At 42.8% G+C, this 17,002-nt stretch overlaps 1 long non-coding RNA gene and 1 other non-coding gene across 2 annotated transcripts; both read left to right on the top strand.

Moving 5' to 3' along the window:
* The first annotated feature begins 2,643 nt into the window (after positions 1-2,643).
* Positions 2,644-7,653, top strand: LOC141633634 (uncharacterized). The gene is made up of 3 exons (XR_012538416.1): positions 2,644-2,895; positions 7,022-7,083; positions 7,574-7,653. It is a non-coding gene; the product is annotated as an uncharacterized LOC141633634 (long non-coding RNA).
* A 7,909-nt stretch (positions 7,654-15,562) lies between these two features.
* LOC141637065 (small nucleolar RNA R71) lies at positions 15,563-15,669 on the top strand. The gene has a single exon (XR_012541628.1). It is a non-coding gene; the product is annotated as a small nucleolar RNA R71 (small nucleolar RNA).
* Positions 15,670-17,002: the final 1,333 nt, after the last annotated feature.

The raw sequence follows: 17,002 nt of genomic DNA, 5'->3' as shown, positions 1-17,002 counted from the left end.
TAAGGTAGGGTTTCCCTACTCGATTTCATCGTGCTTTACATGACATGTTGTTGTAATTATCGTTGTCTGTTGATCATCGTAATATGGAGATTGTTGTGACAGTGTTGGTGTGAGGGGATTGAGATGACAGTAATGTCATGTGATTGTGATTATGGTGGAGTCACTTCATGGGAGTGGCTTCACACCTAGTTCGCCCTCCGTGGAACCCGCCACGGGAGGGGATGTGCACATTAAGGGACAGGGATCGTTGTCGCTCGTGAGGAGCTGGACTAGGTGGGATCGGCTGCGGTCACCCATCGGGCGGCGAGGATTACCCGTTGCGATGGGTAATCTGGCGGGGGCTACACACTTTAGTGTGTAGTCGGATTACGATGTGAGGCGGGGTGATTGGGAGTTGATGATGATCGACGAGTATTGCATTTGTTTGTCTTGTTTGTTGCATAATATCGACCCCGTTGTTGTTGTGGAATCTGCGGTGATCCATTCGGGGATGGTGAGCAGGCTTGACAGGTTTTGCTAGTGAGAGCTTGTGGATTATCTTGGGAGAATTGCCACCACGAGTCATAGCATCACTGTCTGAGTTCTTAGCGAGTTTTCTTTTATTATTAAGACTTTGAAGTTGTAATTCATTAAACAGTATTTGGTTCGGATATTGTAAACTTCGCTTTTTACATTACTTTAATAAATGTGCTCAGTTCAGACGCTTTTGATATGTACTAACCTCGGGCAACCGAGATGGTAACGCACTCTCATGGTAGGGTGGTCCTGGTAAGGCACCTTGGTATGAGGGGGTGTTACAAAGTGGTATCAGAGCCGAAGATTCCGGCACCTAAACAAATGAATTTAATGAATCTAGGGAGTCTAACTAAAATGAACCAGGGGAGAGTTGTTTGGAGCTACCGCAAAGACTCGGGAGACGTCCCGGAGTCGCACCTTGGCCCTTACTAACTCGAGCCGGTAACTTGGGGGAAAGTATGATGAGGACTAGGCCTTGTATGTGCACGTATGTGAAGATACATGTTGGTAAAAGTCGATAGTTGTATATATGTGTGATGAAATTCTTAACTGTTGTGATGGGAGAAGTAATTGATGAAACGGGTTGTGATTTCAACGTTGGATCTAGCGTATGTGCAAATTGGATGTTGATATGGCTATAATATGGTGTTAAAGTTTTAATATATGCATTATGGTGCTAAAGTTTTAATATATGCATTACATGCTGACGTGATTATAACATGGTTTTAAAATCCTTAAGTATTTGCTGCGGAATAGTGAGCATGATAGGGGAATCGTAATCTGTAAATCTTTTTATAGCGTAACTCGGCCGAGCAGGATAGACACTCGACCGAGTATGGTCTACTCGGCCGAGTGGACAAAACTCGACCGAGTGTTGTTTGATAAGAAGTAGCAGTTGCTACTGTTTGTGATTACTCGACCGAGTATGAGAGTGTACTCGACCGAGTATAGGCCACTCGGCCGAGTGTTGTTACACTCGACCGAGTGTTCTTTTTGGTGTTTTGACGTTTGTCTCTGGAGTCGATACTCGACCGAGTATCTGCAAAGGTACTAGACCGAGTTATCAATACTCGACCGAGTATGATGTACACTCGGCCGAGTGTTCTTATGGCGGAGGGATGTTAAATTTTGAGCATGTGTTTACATTTCTTTCTTTCTTATCAGCTCAAAATGCCGCCCAAAAGAACTCCTGCACAGATCCAAGCTTCGGAGATGTCTATTGATGAGGTTGCTCGCATGATTGAGCAACAAGAGGCTCTCCTTGAAGCTCTAAAAAATGTGGGAAAAGAAAACGAGAAGACGATGGATGCAACCCAGCTTAGCATCAACATTGCTCGTTTCCACCCTCCCACATATGACGGGGTAGGCGAACCAAAGTCGCCGAGAAGTGGCACCGTGAGATTGAAGCTCTCATGGAAATGGTTAAGTGCCCCGAGGATATGATTGTTGAACAGGTTGTATACTACCTAAGAGGAGAAGCTGCAGTTTGGTGGCAGAACGTCAAGGATGATGCTAGAGCTTACTACCAGGAGGAAGGGGCTATTCCGTGGTCTGGATTGAAGAGTGCAATGAGAGAGCGATTTGCCGGAGCATATCCGACACAAGATGAGATCCGACTTTGAATCTTTCACTATGTCTGAGGAGATGACAGTCACTGATTACTATCATCGATTTATGGAGCTATCTCGTTATGTGGAAGATTTACAGCTCGGACAAAGAGGTTTGGCTCTCCGTTTTGAGAGGGGTTTGTCTGCTAAGATCGTGAGTCGTATGCCGGCTGGGGTTGCTACTGACCTCAAGGAAGTGTATCTGAGAGCGGGTCAAGCTGAGAGAATGGTGGATCTCTCAAGGGAGATCGAGGAGAGGATCTACCGAAAAGAGGAAGGTGATAGTGGGAACAACAATCGCCCAACCAACAAGAAAGGGAATTTCAACCATGCTAAAGCTTTCTCTAGTGGAGCTGGTTTCTCGGGAGGTTCTCGTGGTCGGGAAAGAATGGAGGTCGGGTGTAAGTGACAACACCAACCTTACGTGCTTCAACCTGTGGTGGTATAGGCCACAAAGGCGGGAATGCACGAGCTACAAGCCCGGCAATGGTTCAGAGCTCGATCGGAAATTTCTCTCAGGGGCCGACTCAGAGTTTTGCTAGTAGCCGACCGGGAGGTTCATGGGGCAACAGAGGTGGACAGGGTAACCAGGGCGGTTACAACCGCGGTGGTGGTGGATCTTACCAGCGCCAGAATAACAGTGTCACCCAGGATTCGGCAGCTAAGCCTAGTACCTCCAATGCTTCAGTTCAGGGTGGAGGACAGAAGAATAGTGGAAAGCTCTTCATGATGGATAAGCAGGAAGCACAGGATGATGCTCATGTAGTTACCGGTACCTTTCTTGTTAATAATGTACCGTCCTTTGTTTTGTTTGATTCCGGGGCTACACATTCTTTTGTGTCTAAGAGTCATGCTGTGTCTATGGGTTTGGGCAAGTTTGAGGTTGTAAAAGATGATGTGTTCATACCTTCGGGGGAGTCTGTGTCGTGTCTCAAGTTATATAAGGGTATATCTATGGTGATTGGAGGGGTAGATTTACCAGTAGACTTGTTAGAGTTTCCTAAGGATGGGTTTGAGGTGATTGTTGGGATGGATTGGCTAGGTAGGTATGATGCCAAGATAGATTGTAGACAGAAGAGAGTGTCTTTAAAGAGTCCCAAGGGTGTTAAGGTGTCCTATAGAGGGTTTGTGGTAAAGCCTAAGTGTAGGTTTATAGCGGTTATGACTTTAAAGTCATGTTTAAGGAAAAAGTGTCCCTTAATCCTTTGTCATGTGAGAGATCACCGAGTAGAGCCACCGACAACTTCTGAGATTTCCGTGGTGAAAGAATTTGAAGATGTATTTCCTGAGGAAATACCGAGTTTGCCTCCCAAGAGGGATGTCGATTTCAGCGTGGAGCTTAAGCCGGGAACGGGTCCTATATCTAAAGCACCTTATCGTATGGCACCTAAAGAGTTGGCTGAGTTGAAGAAGCAGTTACATGAGTTGTTAGACAAGGGTTATATCAGGCCTAGCGTGTCACCGTGGGGAGCTCCAGTTCTTTTTGTAAAGAAGAAAGATGGGAGTATGAGATTGTGCATTGACTACAGAGAGCTCAATCGGGTTCTGATGAAGAACAAGTATCCGTTGCCGAGGATTGATGATTTGTTCGATCGATTAAGTGGAGTGGTGTATTCTCTAAGATTGATCCGAGGTCGGGGTATCATCGGTGAGGATAGCAGACGAAGATATTCTAAAAAACAGCGTTCCGATCTCGTTATGGTCACTACGAGTATGTAGTGATGCCTTTTGGGTTGACCAATGCGCCAAAGAACAGCCTTTTATGGATTTGATGAACCGGATCTTCACACCGTTTTTGGATAAGTTTGTGGTTGTTTTCATCGACGATATCCTAGTTTATTCCAAGACCAAAGAAGAGCACGAAGAGCACTTGAGGATAGTTTTGCAGACTTTGAGAGAAAATCAGCTCTATGCCAAATTATCCAAGTGTGAGTTCAGTTAGAGGAAGTGGCTTTTCTAGGCCATGTAATATCCAAGAAGGGGGTATCTGTGGATCCTAGTAAGATTGAGGCCGTTACCAAGTGGGAATCGCCGAAGAATGTTGCTGAGATTCGGAGTTTCTTAGGCCTTGCCGGCTACTACCGGAGATTTGTGAAGGATTTCTCTACCATAGCACGGCCTATGACATCCTTGATGAGGAAAGAAGTCAGATTTGTTTGGGATGAGAGTTGTGAAACGGCGTTTCAGACCTTAAAGGAACGCTTGACCACAACTCCTATCCTAGCCTTGCCAGAGGGTTGTGAGAACTTTGAGGTCTATACCGACGCTTCAAAGAACGGTTTGGGTTGTGTCTTGATGCAGGGAGGGAGAGTGATAGCTTATGCTTCGAGGCAGCTGAAGCAATATGAGGAGAACTACCCTACTCATGATTTGGAGCTGGGTGCAGTTGTGTTCGCACTTAAGATTTGGAGGCACTACCTTTACGGCGCAACTTTTAAGGTGTTCTCTGATCATAAGAGTCTAAAGTATATCTACACTCAGAAGGAGCTTAACATGCGACAGAGGCGGTGGATGGAGCTGATTGGAGATTATGATATGGAGATCATCTATCACGAGGGTAAAGCTAATGTTGTCGCAGATGCTTTGAGTAGGAAGAGCGTTCATTCGCTATGTACAGCTATGTCTTCTTTGAAGTTGAGAGATGAGATGTCCGGATTGGGGATCTTTATGATTCGAGAGGGGAGTACCATCGGGGATTTGACGATCGAGCCAGAGTTGTATGAAAACATCAAAAGTAAGCAAGAGCTTGATCCTAAGATCCAGGAGTGGAAGTCAAAGGTAGAGAGTGGAGCACTTGTGTTCTCTATACATCCGGATGGGAGTGTTCGTTTTGATGGGAGATGGTGTGTTCCGACGATGCGAGTTAAGGAGAATGATCTTGTCTCGAGGCTCATTGCATTCCTTATTCAGTTCACCCGGTGGTGACAAGCTTTACAGAGACCTTAAGAAGACTTTTTGGTGGCCGAACATGAAGAGAGACGTAGCTGAGTTTGTGGCTAGATGTTTGACCTGTCAAAGGGTCAAAGGTGAACAAAGGAGACCTCAAGGTAAGATTCAGTCTCCGACAAAGGTGCTCGAGTGGAAGTGGGAGTCGATCTCCATGGACTTTATTGTGGGGTTACCTAGGTCACAAGAAGGTAACAACATGATTTGGGTGATTGTGGATCGGCTAACCAAATCAGCCCATTTCGTCCCCATGAAGGATACTTGGTCTAAGATGCACTTTGCATTGGGTTACCGAAAGCATGTGGTTCGGTTACATGGTATTCTGAAAGATATTGTTTCCGATCGTGATGCGAGGTTCATATCAAAGTTTTGGCAAGAACTGCAAGAGTTGATGGGTACAACATTGAAGATGAGTACAGACTTTTCATCCAAGAACCGATGGTCGACAGTAACGGATCATCAAGACCTTAGAAGACATGCTAAGGGCATGTGTTATGGACTTTGGAGGCGATTGGGAAGACAGACTTGATTTGATCGAGTTTTCATACAATAATAGTTATCATACAAGTATTGGGATGGCACCATTTGAAGCTTTGTATGGCCGGAAATGCCGAAGTCCGGTTTGTTGGGATGATAGTTCCGAGACAGTGGTTTTAGGGCCACAATTGGTTCAGGATATGGTTGAGCAAATCCAGTTGATTCGCCAAAAGATGAGAGCAACTCAAGATCGTCAGAAGAGCTACGCCGACTTACACCGCAGAGACATTGAGTTCGCGGTAGGTGACAAGGTGCTTTTGAAAGTGTCACCTATGCGAGGTGTTATGAGGTTTGGGAAAAAGGGTAAGCTAAGCCAAAAGTTTATAGGTCCTTATAAAATTCTGGACCGTGTTGGCGAGGTAGCCTACGGAGTTAGCTTTACCACCAGCTTTGGATAGAGTTCACAATGTTTTTCATGTGTCTCAACTCCGGAAATATGTGAGTGACCCGTCGCACATCCTCGAGATGGAGAACATCGAACTTGATGAATCCTTGTCCTATGCCGAGATTCCTAAGGAGATTCTTGATCGCAAGGTTCGTAAGACCGGAATGGTGAGACGGTCTTACTCAAGGTCCTTTGGTCTAATCATAATGTGGAGGAAGCCACATGGGAACCCGAGGAAGCTATGCGAGACCGCTTTCCTAACCTTTTTGATCAGGTATGTTTGGTTACGGGGACGTAACCGTTGTCTTTTTAGGGGGGTAGGAGATGGTCGCGATAGTGTTTTGTGTTTTCTTTGCTTTGTTTGATTCGTGTCGGGAGATGCGTTTTGGGTAATCTTGGTTGTGATGCTTGTGTAGTTCCTTGGAGTTGTCTCATGTGATTGTTAGAGTCTTGTGTCGTGGTGTTGTGCTTGTGTGTAGTAGAGTGTGAACTTCGGGACGAAGTTCTTTTTAGGGGAAAAGATTGTAACACTACGGATCTTCTTTGGAGCCTACTCGACCGAGTAGAGCCTACTCGGCCGAGTAGTGCTCTTAGTGCGTGCTATTTTGTTCTTGAGGAATACTCGGCCGAGTATAGCGAATACTCGGCCGAGAGTATTGGACACTCGGCCGAGTGTTGTTGCACTCGACCGAGTGTCCGGTTTGGCGGAGTTATATTTCGACGGTTTGATTAAGGAGTGATTAGGGTATTTTATATTTCCGCGTCAGTTTTTAATATCACTTTTCACAAGCGTTATCATCATTTCTACGTTACCCTAATCATACCCAAATCATTCCCTAATCATTCCTTTGAGCATTTCGTAGCATCTTTGTATGGATAATTGCGGTGATTCTTGCGTATAAGTTCTTGTTGCACTGTTGGTAAGTACATCTTTGTAATTATTGCATCGTTTCGGGTTGCTATACATTTATATGGAAGGGGACGTTGGGAAATGTACAAAGTGTAATTGTGTTATATGATCATTGTATAGGAGAAGACTTCGTAGAGGAGCCTTTTTGATTGTCCGTGTTGCTTACTGCTGTGATTGCTAAGGTAGGGTTTCCCTACTCGTTCTCGTGCTTTACATGACATGTTGTTGTAATTATCGTTGTCTGTTGATCATCGTAATATGGAGATTGTTGTGACAGTGTTGGTGTGAGGGGATTGAGATGACAGTAATGTCATGTGAATGTGATTATGGTGGAGTCACTTGCGGGAGTGGCTTCACACCCTAGTTCGCCCTCCGTGGAACCCGCCACGGGAGGGGATGTGCACATTAAGGGACGGGGATCGTTGTCGCTCGTTGAGGAGCTGGACTAGGTGGGATCGGCTGCGGTCACCCATTGGCGGCGAGGATTACCTGTTGCGATGGGTAATCTGGCGGGGCTACACACTTTAGTGTGTAGTCGATTACGATGTGAGGCGGGGTGATTGGGAGTTGATGATGATCGACGAGTATTGCATTTGTTTGTCTTGTTTGTTGCATAATCGACCCCGTTGTTGTTGTGGAATCTGCGGTGATCCATTCGGGGATGGTGAGCAGGCTTGACAGGTTTTGCTAGTGAGAGCTTGGGGATTATCTTGGGAGAATTGCCACCACGAGTCATAGCATCACTGTCTGAGTTCTTAGCGAGTTTTCTTTTATTATTAAGACTTTGAAGTTGTAATTCATTAAACAGTATTTGGTTCGGATATTGTAAACTTCGCTTTTTACATTACTTTAATAAATGTGCTCAGTTCAGACGCTTTTGATATGTACTAACCTCGGGCAACCGAGATGGTAACGCACTCTCATGGTAGGGTGGTCCTGGTAAGGCACCTTGGTATGAGGGGGTGTTATAGTACTTGAATGCTTGATTGAGAGGTTGTCAATCTCCCAACAATAACCCAAATAATCTTCAATTACCCAAAATAAAGGATGAACAAAAGAGAGATTAAAGAACTAAAACTTGGATTAAAACTTGATTAATACTTGATTACAATATTAAAGAGAGATTTGATTGATATTAACTACACTAATTATTGATAAGAAGAACATGCTCCTCTAATTAGACTAATGGGGTATTTATAGTGGAAATTAGGGAGGATGCATTAGGTTTAACTAAGGGCTAAACTAGTAATTACACTTTTTAAGTTGAGCAAGGAGGAGCCGGTATTTTCTGAGAGAAGGGCTTCTTTCTTCGTAGCTTGGAGAAGACAATCCGTCTTTGTGCTAGAATCCAGGCGGAATAGGGTCGGGACGGGCGGATTCTGGCGTTGGAATCCGAGCGGATTGAGGGGAATCCGGGCGGATTGTGGAGGGGAATCGAGCGGATTGTGGCAAAGCCGCTCGGATTGTCTTCTTTCACGGGACGGACGGATTGGTGACAATCCGCTCGGATTGTCGATCAAGCAACAAATCTTCTTCTTTTCTTCCCTTTTCTTCATAAATTCCTTGGGGATTTCCTTGGGGACTCAAGGATCCTTTCTCAACATTGCTCTTCTACTATGATATGTACAAAGGCCTTCTAATCTTGTCTCTCCTTGATGCTTGGTCATTGAATTCGATCAATTTAGTCTCGTTTTGCCATGAAAATGCAAGATTCTTACTCCTTTCCTACCAAGGGATCAAAATCTCAATGAATATGCAAAACAAAGAACTAAAGATAAGAAATGACCCAAATAAGCACTAAAAAGCATGGGAACAAGGCTAATTCGGGGGCTAAATATGCGCCAATTATGGTCACATCAAATATCCCCAAACCGAACCTTTGCTCGTCCCGAGTAAAGAGGTGACAAAGACTAGGACCAATACTAACCTATCCTAATAATATAGCCGATATGAGACAATTAGCGGGTCTCGCTCCGCCCCTTCAACTCACAACAAGACAACCATGAGGTAGGATGCCTTCTTGCAAGGCAAGGTGGGTCTTGCCAAAATGGCGACACATCCAAACTTTAAGCACACAAAAACACATAATGGATGCATCTACAAAAAGAATAGCCACTCCCTCATCAAGTGGCGGAGGCACTAAAGAGGAACAAATTTAAGAGCATGTAATCCTTCACAAATACTAGTTCAATAAATTACTGAGTCTAAGAAGATGGCACTAAATCACCTCCAAATGGTGTTAAACTAGACTACTTTCGTCCTCAATTTCCAAATGCTTTCGTCAAGAGCGATCGGATGGTGGTGGAATGATGATCCCTATGATGCTAGTAGCATATGGCATGACAAGTCTCGAATTCTCTACAAAAGTAAAGGTCATGGATCGTCCCAAGCTCGACCAAGTGGCTAGACAAAAGGCTTTTTGGGAATGAAATGCTCAAATCTTTATTCACAACGGGTGGATATGACTAGTATTCAAAATTGTCCTCATTTCACTTTCACATTTCAAAAATTTAAGATGGGGTTTGTCCTTCCTAGTGTCCTTTGCTTTCGCCAATCGCTTATTAGGCAACCGGTTAACCTCTAGACAATAGCTTTTCGGGGTGATAGTCACTCTGTCTCTGGGCGGCCGAATTCACAACCGTATGGGGGCCCAATTCAATGGATCCCACACCAAAGCACATCGAAGTGGTACGCCTCCATCAAAACAACTTAACTTTCTCAACTTTCAACAATTCATAACATTTGAGGTTTCCTTGGCATTACATTACTTCCACATGACAAAATTTCTTTGAAATGAGCACTTCAAGCTTATTGATAGAAAATATTTTTGGGTTGCCTTACCACAAGGTCAAACAAGGTCACCTAGATAAGTTAACCAAGTCCACATCGCATCACGGGGTTGGATAGGTGACTCACATTCAAACCCTTGACTAGGCCTTGGGTCATGGGTCAAAAGACACTAGTATGACACTATCTAGGGTGTTTTACAACCATTCTAGTAGGCAAAGTCTTAAGTTGAACAAGTATTTGTAATGGCTTAGTTGCTCTTGTCAAAGTTCCTAAATAGGCATTTTTCAAAACATTTCTAACATGCAACTACATGCCATGATGCAACTAATATAAACATCCTAATGCAAGTGATTCTATCAACTAATATGACATATAAACTAAATGCAAGTCCTAAATTCACATTGTTATACCGCATCAATCAAAATAAAGCCACATAGTCATTAACATAAAGAGGAAAAAAGAGATTGGAAAGATCATACCATGCGGTCTTCAATATCCTCATGTCTCGGATGTGGCGTAGTCAATCAATGTGAACAAGGATAGAACAAACACAATATATACAAGACTACAAAAGGAAATAAACATGTTTTTGGGTTTTCAATTTTCAAATTTTTATGATTTTTGAAATTTTTCAATTTTTTTGGATTTTTGAATAAGAGTTAAATGTTAGAATTCCCATCCCCACACTAATATGGACATTGTCCTCAATGGCCAAAATGATGGAAATTATGCAAAGATGATGCATGATTTCTATACTAAATGCAATCTATACTGAGCTACACTACATGATGCATGGTTTTTGTTATGACGGAGAGGATAATTTAGATTACCTCCGTTGTGTATGCATTAACTTCCCAAACCGAGTGAGACACTATTGCTAATGTCCAAGGATGGGTATAGTTCATGCACACACTATGCTATGCATGAAACTAATTTGTCATTTTGGATTTTGAAAATGGGAACAATAGAATGAGAACACCTCAATGGTACCGAGGTGTGAGTCCTCTAATGGGGCTAGGACTACTTCAACAATGATCAAAATGAAATAAAATACAAAGAGAGAAATAGACAAACCATGAGAGGGTATGAGTCTCCAAGGCTTGCTAATCTTCCATCATGCTATCACCATCACTTCCCTCATGAGAAGTGGTCACATTACCACTTTCCTTGTCATTTGCTTCTTCACTTTCGTCCTCATCTTCCTCATCATCATCTTCACCATCCTTTTCTTCTTCACTTGCTTCTTCCTCAATATTATCATCAACTTCTTCATCATTTCCAACAACCTCATTGTCACCCAAAACGACCCTAGATGCACCCGGAAATAAGGCTTCTCTATCCGCCCAACTAGGCAAAGGACATGATGGATCAAGTAGTCCTTGCCTAGCTAAATGTAGGAGGGGTGGATATTGAGCCAAGTAGGCATTTTTCCGATCTTCATAGGCTTGCTTGTGCATTGCTTGCATGAGAAGAGTCACATAGTCTTTCCCAACTTCAACTCCTTCCGGTTTGAACTCTTCATACTTAAAGGGGTAAGGTGGTATGACAATGGAAGAGGAGGGCATTTCAAGATCACCCTTTTGTTGTTGAATGATATACTCGGCCTCTTTGGAAAGGGGAAGTAGATAATTGGTCCGGTGGACGCTTAGACGGCAAATCTTGAAGTGGCAAGGTGAACGATCTAGCTTCACTAGTGAGCCATCCATACTTAGTGTCAAGGGGGTTATGGGCAACCCACTTGAACTTGTGAATCATAGTATGCATATCAACAAGATGGCCACCCTCCTTTGCTTTGTACTTGTTATCCTTATTGAAGTTAGGATCAAAGTGCTTAGCTAGGAGTGTGACTAGGCCGCCATTGACAATAACGGTCGTGCCCTTCTTCCCACAATCAATGTTGAGCCATCTATCTACCAAGAGCCTCAAAGAATTGTAAGGCTTGGTGTGTACTCTTCCGATATTCAAAGCCAATTCAAGGAGAATAAAATCAAGTCTTGTGAAATGGTTGGTATCTTTCCTAGCAATTATGGTGTTACCCACGACCTTGTGCCATACTCTTATGCCCGGATGGTGGACCAAAAGAGCACGACTCGCATGAAAATCCTCAAATTTCTTCCGGGAGATTGCCTCCCAAAGAGGTTCGGGTCATACTTTCCATAACTCTTAAAATAACTCGGTTCATCACTAAGACCCAAAATTTCACCCAATTCCCTAAAGGTAATGCGTCTACTAACATTAGCTAGACGAAACTCGAGATTCTCCCTATTCTCAACTTTGGTGACTTTCAAAGAACTTAAAAATTCCAAGGTAAGGGAGGGGTATGTCAATTCCCTTGTTTCAAACAATTTCTTCAACCCCATGGCATTGAAAAAGGCTTTTGTTTGCTCAAGAACACCCAATTTTTCTAAGGTATCTTCACATATGAATTTGGTGGATTGTAATGACTTCATAGCAAACTTGGCAAAGGTATTTCTATGGGTATCGGAAATAAAAGTTATCTCCGGATAATGCAAAAGTTGATCAATTACCGGAGTGGAAGGTGTTGTTGCTCCCATAGAAGTTTGTTGTTGTTGTTGCACTTCCAAGTTTGGTGTTGCTACCACCATAGCCAATGCTTTCTTTGTTTGAAGAGCCTTTTGCCTTTGTGAGAGTGCCTTAGCCTTTGTTGCCTTTGTTGCCTTTGTTGCTCCCTTAGTCCTTGCCATAGATGAACTAACCAAGAAAAGAATGAAAAATCTTCAATTTGTAGTATGCCCAAATCGATTTGAAGGTGAAAGGCTTTGCCTTTATGAAAACAAAAATCGACTCAAAGGTTGAAGATTTTTGTGCTTGGTTTTGATTTTTGTCGAGGAAGGAGTGATTAATTTGTTGTTGGAAGGATGGTTTGATTTGATTTTGGTGAATGTTGTTGAGGGTTTTTGTTTTTGTGATGGAGAGGATGAGGGTTTTGATGTTGTGGGTAGTGTTTATGAATGAATGAATGAATGAATGAAGGTGGGAGGGGTTTTAAAGAGACCGAAATTTTCGAATCTGCAGGGGCAATCCGTGCGGATTCTGCTTAATCCGTGCGGATTCTGCTCCTTCTGGACTTTGCAAAACTCGCCTAAAGACGGGCGGATTTGTGACAATCCGCTCGGATTTGCTGAACACGGGACGGGCGGATTTGCTTGAAGACGGACGGATTTCAGTCCAGAAAATTTTGCTTGTTTTCCTCAGCTGCAAAGACGGACGTCTTTCTTACAGGACGGACGGATTCTTCAAGACGGGCGGATTCTTCACAGACGCCGGATTGATCTGATCAAGAAATTTTCAAAATTCAGCTCGATTCGGGGACGGGCGTCTTTTCGCAATACGCTCGGATTCTTTCAGACGGGCGGATTCTCGGGAATCCGCTCGGATTCTTCCCATGTGTACACGGATTGATTCCATCCGTGCACACTTTGCATTTCCCATACCGTTCTTTCATTCTTTCTTCAAGTCTTGTGTTCGTCATTGTGGGGGCACTACTAAGGTATGGATAGCCTAGGCAATTGCCATCCCCACACTAAGCTAAAAGCACTACACATCAATTGAAATCGTTAGTCCCTCCCTCACTTTCTCTCAAACATGACAATTATTTTGATCAAAGTAAATAAAAATCCAAAGATGACAAAAATGCAGTACAAGAATTGAAATGTAAGTTAGGGAGTTAGAAATATTTACAAGTGGTGGTTTAGGGAGGACTCCACCAAACTCTCATTCTTGATGAGATGTCAAGGGGGCATGTCCAAGGTGTTGTTGATGTTGCTCAACACCTTGAAGAAGTAATCAAAAGCTTGTTCATTATCATGGTAGAGGTTCTCAATAGACCTTGGCCCTTGTTGTTGGTCTTGATCGATGGCATTACCAATGTAGGGATTAAAAATCCCTTCAAATTCGTCGTCCCAAAGACGACAAACTTCATTGAGTTGATCATTGAAAATTTCTTGCTTAGATGGAGACAATTCTCCCAATTTCTTCTCTTGGCCAATGAGGCCATCCTCTTCTTCCTTGGTTGATTTTGATGAGCTTTGCAAGCTCTCCTTGTCACAATTCACTTGCTCTTTGAATGGAGCATCTTCAATTTTCTTCTTCCATTGGAGTTCCGATTTCTTCCTTTCATCCTTTCGGCTATAATGATCAATCATGAAACATGGTTCATGCAAACGAGGAGCTCTCATGGTCTTGTCAAGATTAAAAGTTATGCTTTCATCTCCCACTTCTAGAGTGAGCTCACCATGTTTCACATCAATCACCGCACCGGCGGTGTGTAGGAAAGGTCTTCCTAGGATGATTGGAATGTTGGAATCTTCCTCCATATCAACAATGACAAAGTCCACCGGGATGAAAAACTTCCCAATTCGCACGGGGACATCTTCCCATATCCCTAAAGGTGTCTTCGTCGATCTATCGGCCATTTGGAGTGTGATATTGGTGCATTTAAGCTCTCCCACTCCCAACCTTTTACTCACCGAGTACGGCATGAAACTCACACTAGCCCCTAGATCACATAAGGCTTTGTTGATCGTTGTGTCGCCAATGGTACACGGTATTGAGAAGCTTCCCGGATCCTTTAACTTTGGAGGTGAACTCCCTTGAAGTATTGCACTACTCACCTTAGTAAAGGCGATAGTCTCAAGCTTCCGGATCGACTTCTTCTTTGTGAGGATATCTTTCATGTATTTCGCATAGGCCGGCACGTGATTGATTAATTCCGTGAAAGGAATTGAGACTTCTAAATTCTTCACAATTTCCATGAATTTTCCAAGTTGATCATCAAATTTGGGCTTGGCTTGACGACTTGGAAAAGGAAGTCTAATCACAATGGGCTCCTTCTCCTTGGCCTTGTCTTCATTTTTCTTTGAACTTTCTTCTTTTGACGATTCTCCATCTTTGGAGTTTTGCACAATTTCTTCCTTTTCACTAGCTTCCACAATTTCATCCTCAACTTGCTTCTTCGGTGCTTCATACCTTGCACCACTTCTCAAATGAATGGCACTAACCGTTTCATGTCTAGGGGGATTACTTTGAGGTGGTAATTGCCCCTTTTGTCTTTGTGAGCTTGAAGATGCTAGTTGAGTCAATTGTGTTTCCAACATCTTGGTGTGAGCTAGAATGTTGTTGATGGTGGTTTCCTTTGCTTGGCTATCTTTTTGCATTTGAGTGAAAAATTCTTGTTGATTCTTTTGCATTTGGAGGACCGCTTTTTGGACATCAAAACCTTGGTCATTTTGGTGATTGTATGGATTTTCATTTTGGTAACCTTGGTTTTGATTGTAAAAGGGTCTTTGATTTTGGTTTCTCATGGGTGGTGGAGTGTATGTTGTTTGAGGGTTTTGAACATTTTGGCTTTTGTATGAGAGATTTGGATGGAATTTGGTGTTTTCATTGTAAAAGTTGGAATAAGGGGTACCACTCTTGTATGCTTGGAAAGCATTCACTTGTTCATTTGTTCCCCTACATTCACCTTGGTCATGTCCCAAAGTTCCACAATTCTCACATATCCCACTTGGGATTGATGAGGATGCCGTCATGGCATTAACATGATGCTTCGATGATTTTGAGTTTTCCTCAAGTCTAGCCATAGCTTGTTCAAACTTCAAGTTGATTGTGTCAATGTGAGCACTAAGTTGAGCATCCAATTGAGTAACGGAGTCTACTTAATGCTTTCCTCCTCTAGTAGCCTTGCGAGGTCTACTATATTGTGAGTTATGGACCGCCATTTCCTCAATCTTGTTCCATGTTTGATTGTCATCAACTTCGGTGAACATTCCATTTGATCCCATATTGATAATGTTCCTAGAATCTTCATATAAGCCATTCCAAAATTGTTGCACCAAAAACCATTCGCTAAGTCCATGGTGAGGACATGAGCAACAAATTCCCTTGAACCGCTCCCAAGCTTCATACAAAGACTCTTCATCCCTTTGCTTAAAACCCGTAATTTGAGCTCTTAGCATGTTAGTCTTTTCCGGTGGGTAGAATTTTTTGTAGAAAGCTAGAGCCAACTTCTTCCAAGAATCTATTCCAAGGGTGGCCTTATCAAGGCCCTTCAACCATTGCTTCGTGGTGCCGATTAAGGAAAAAGGAAATAAGACCCATCTAATTTGGTCTTGAGTCACGCCCGTTTGAGAGATAGCATCACAATAGTCGCAAAAGGTTTCCATATGAGAATGAGGGTCCTCACTAGGCATCCCCCCGAATTGGCTTCTCTCAACTAATTGGATAAATGCGGACTTGGCAATAAAATTTCCGGTTAGATGTTGCGGTGTAGGAGTACCATTTGGTAGATTCTCCTCGGTGGGTACGGAGTGTGACGAGAATTTTGGCATTGTAGGTGGATTTTGTGGGGTATTGTATAATGGGTTTTCTTCTCCTTCTATTGCGAAAGGATTGACAAACTCACTAGTGGGTTGAACAACTTCACTATTACCTCTTAAATTCCTCCTAACAACTCTCCTATTGTTCGTCAAGGTTCTTTCGATTTCACGGTCAAAAGGTAACAAATCACCTTGTAACCTTCTAGACATGCAAAATATCAAACAACTCGAAAATGATTAGAACAAACCTTGAGGAGTTTTACTTCCTCAAGGCGAAGAAAGACACAACTAATGACAATAAAAAGAAATCTAAATCAAACAAACACCGTCCCCGGCAACGGCGCCATTTTTGATGCGATCCCGCTAAGTGTTCATAAATTAAGATGTTGTCGTTGGTCACGGTCGAATTAAAACACAATTTATAGCTCCACAAACAACTCTACAATTAGTAAAGAGGCAAGTAAAGGTCGGATCCCAAGGGACGGGAGTTGAAATGAGATTTCTATTGTAACTAGTGGTGTCTAAGGGGTGTCACAAATTGGGTTGATGTAGAAGGTTACTAAACTAAAATAGAAATGAAAATAAACAAGCAAGATGAATTAAAGGGGTGTAAACAATTGATTAAAGGCACTAGGGTGTCATGGGATCATAGGGGAATCATGGGATATGATCATACAAACATGTTCTCAAATTATAAGCAAGCAATTATTGTTGTGATGGATTGAGTTGGGTTATATCTTACAATCCTAGGAAAGTTTGGGTCCCGGAGCCGAATCGATTAGATTGTACAACACCTACAAGTCGACTTAATCTTCCCTACTCAACAACATGCATGGTCTAATGAGACTCGAGTTGGGTTATATCTTACAAGTCTCATTGAAAAGATAGGAGATGATAGTAAATGCAAGGATTCATAGGCTTAGCATTTCATCAAATATAACATGTGCATGAGTTGAGATCAAAACAAGCAAGC

This window comes from Silene latifolia, chromosome Y (assembly GCF_048544455.1).
Source record: "Silene latifolia isolate original U9 population chromosome Y, ASM4854445v1, whole genome shotgun sequence".
Classification (NCBI taxonomy): Eukaryota; Viridiplantae; Streptophyta; class Magnoliopsida; order Caryophyllales; family Caryophyllaceae; genus Silene; species Silene latifolia.
The sequence above is the reverse complement of the archived record's forward strand: the minus strand, read 5'-3'. Positions and strand labels throughout refer to the sequence as shown.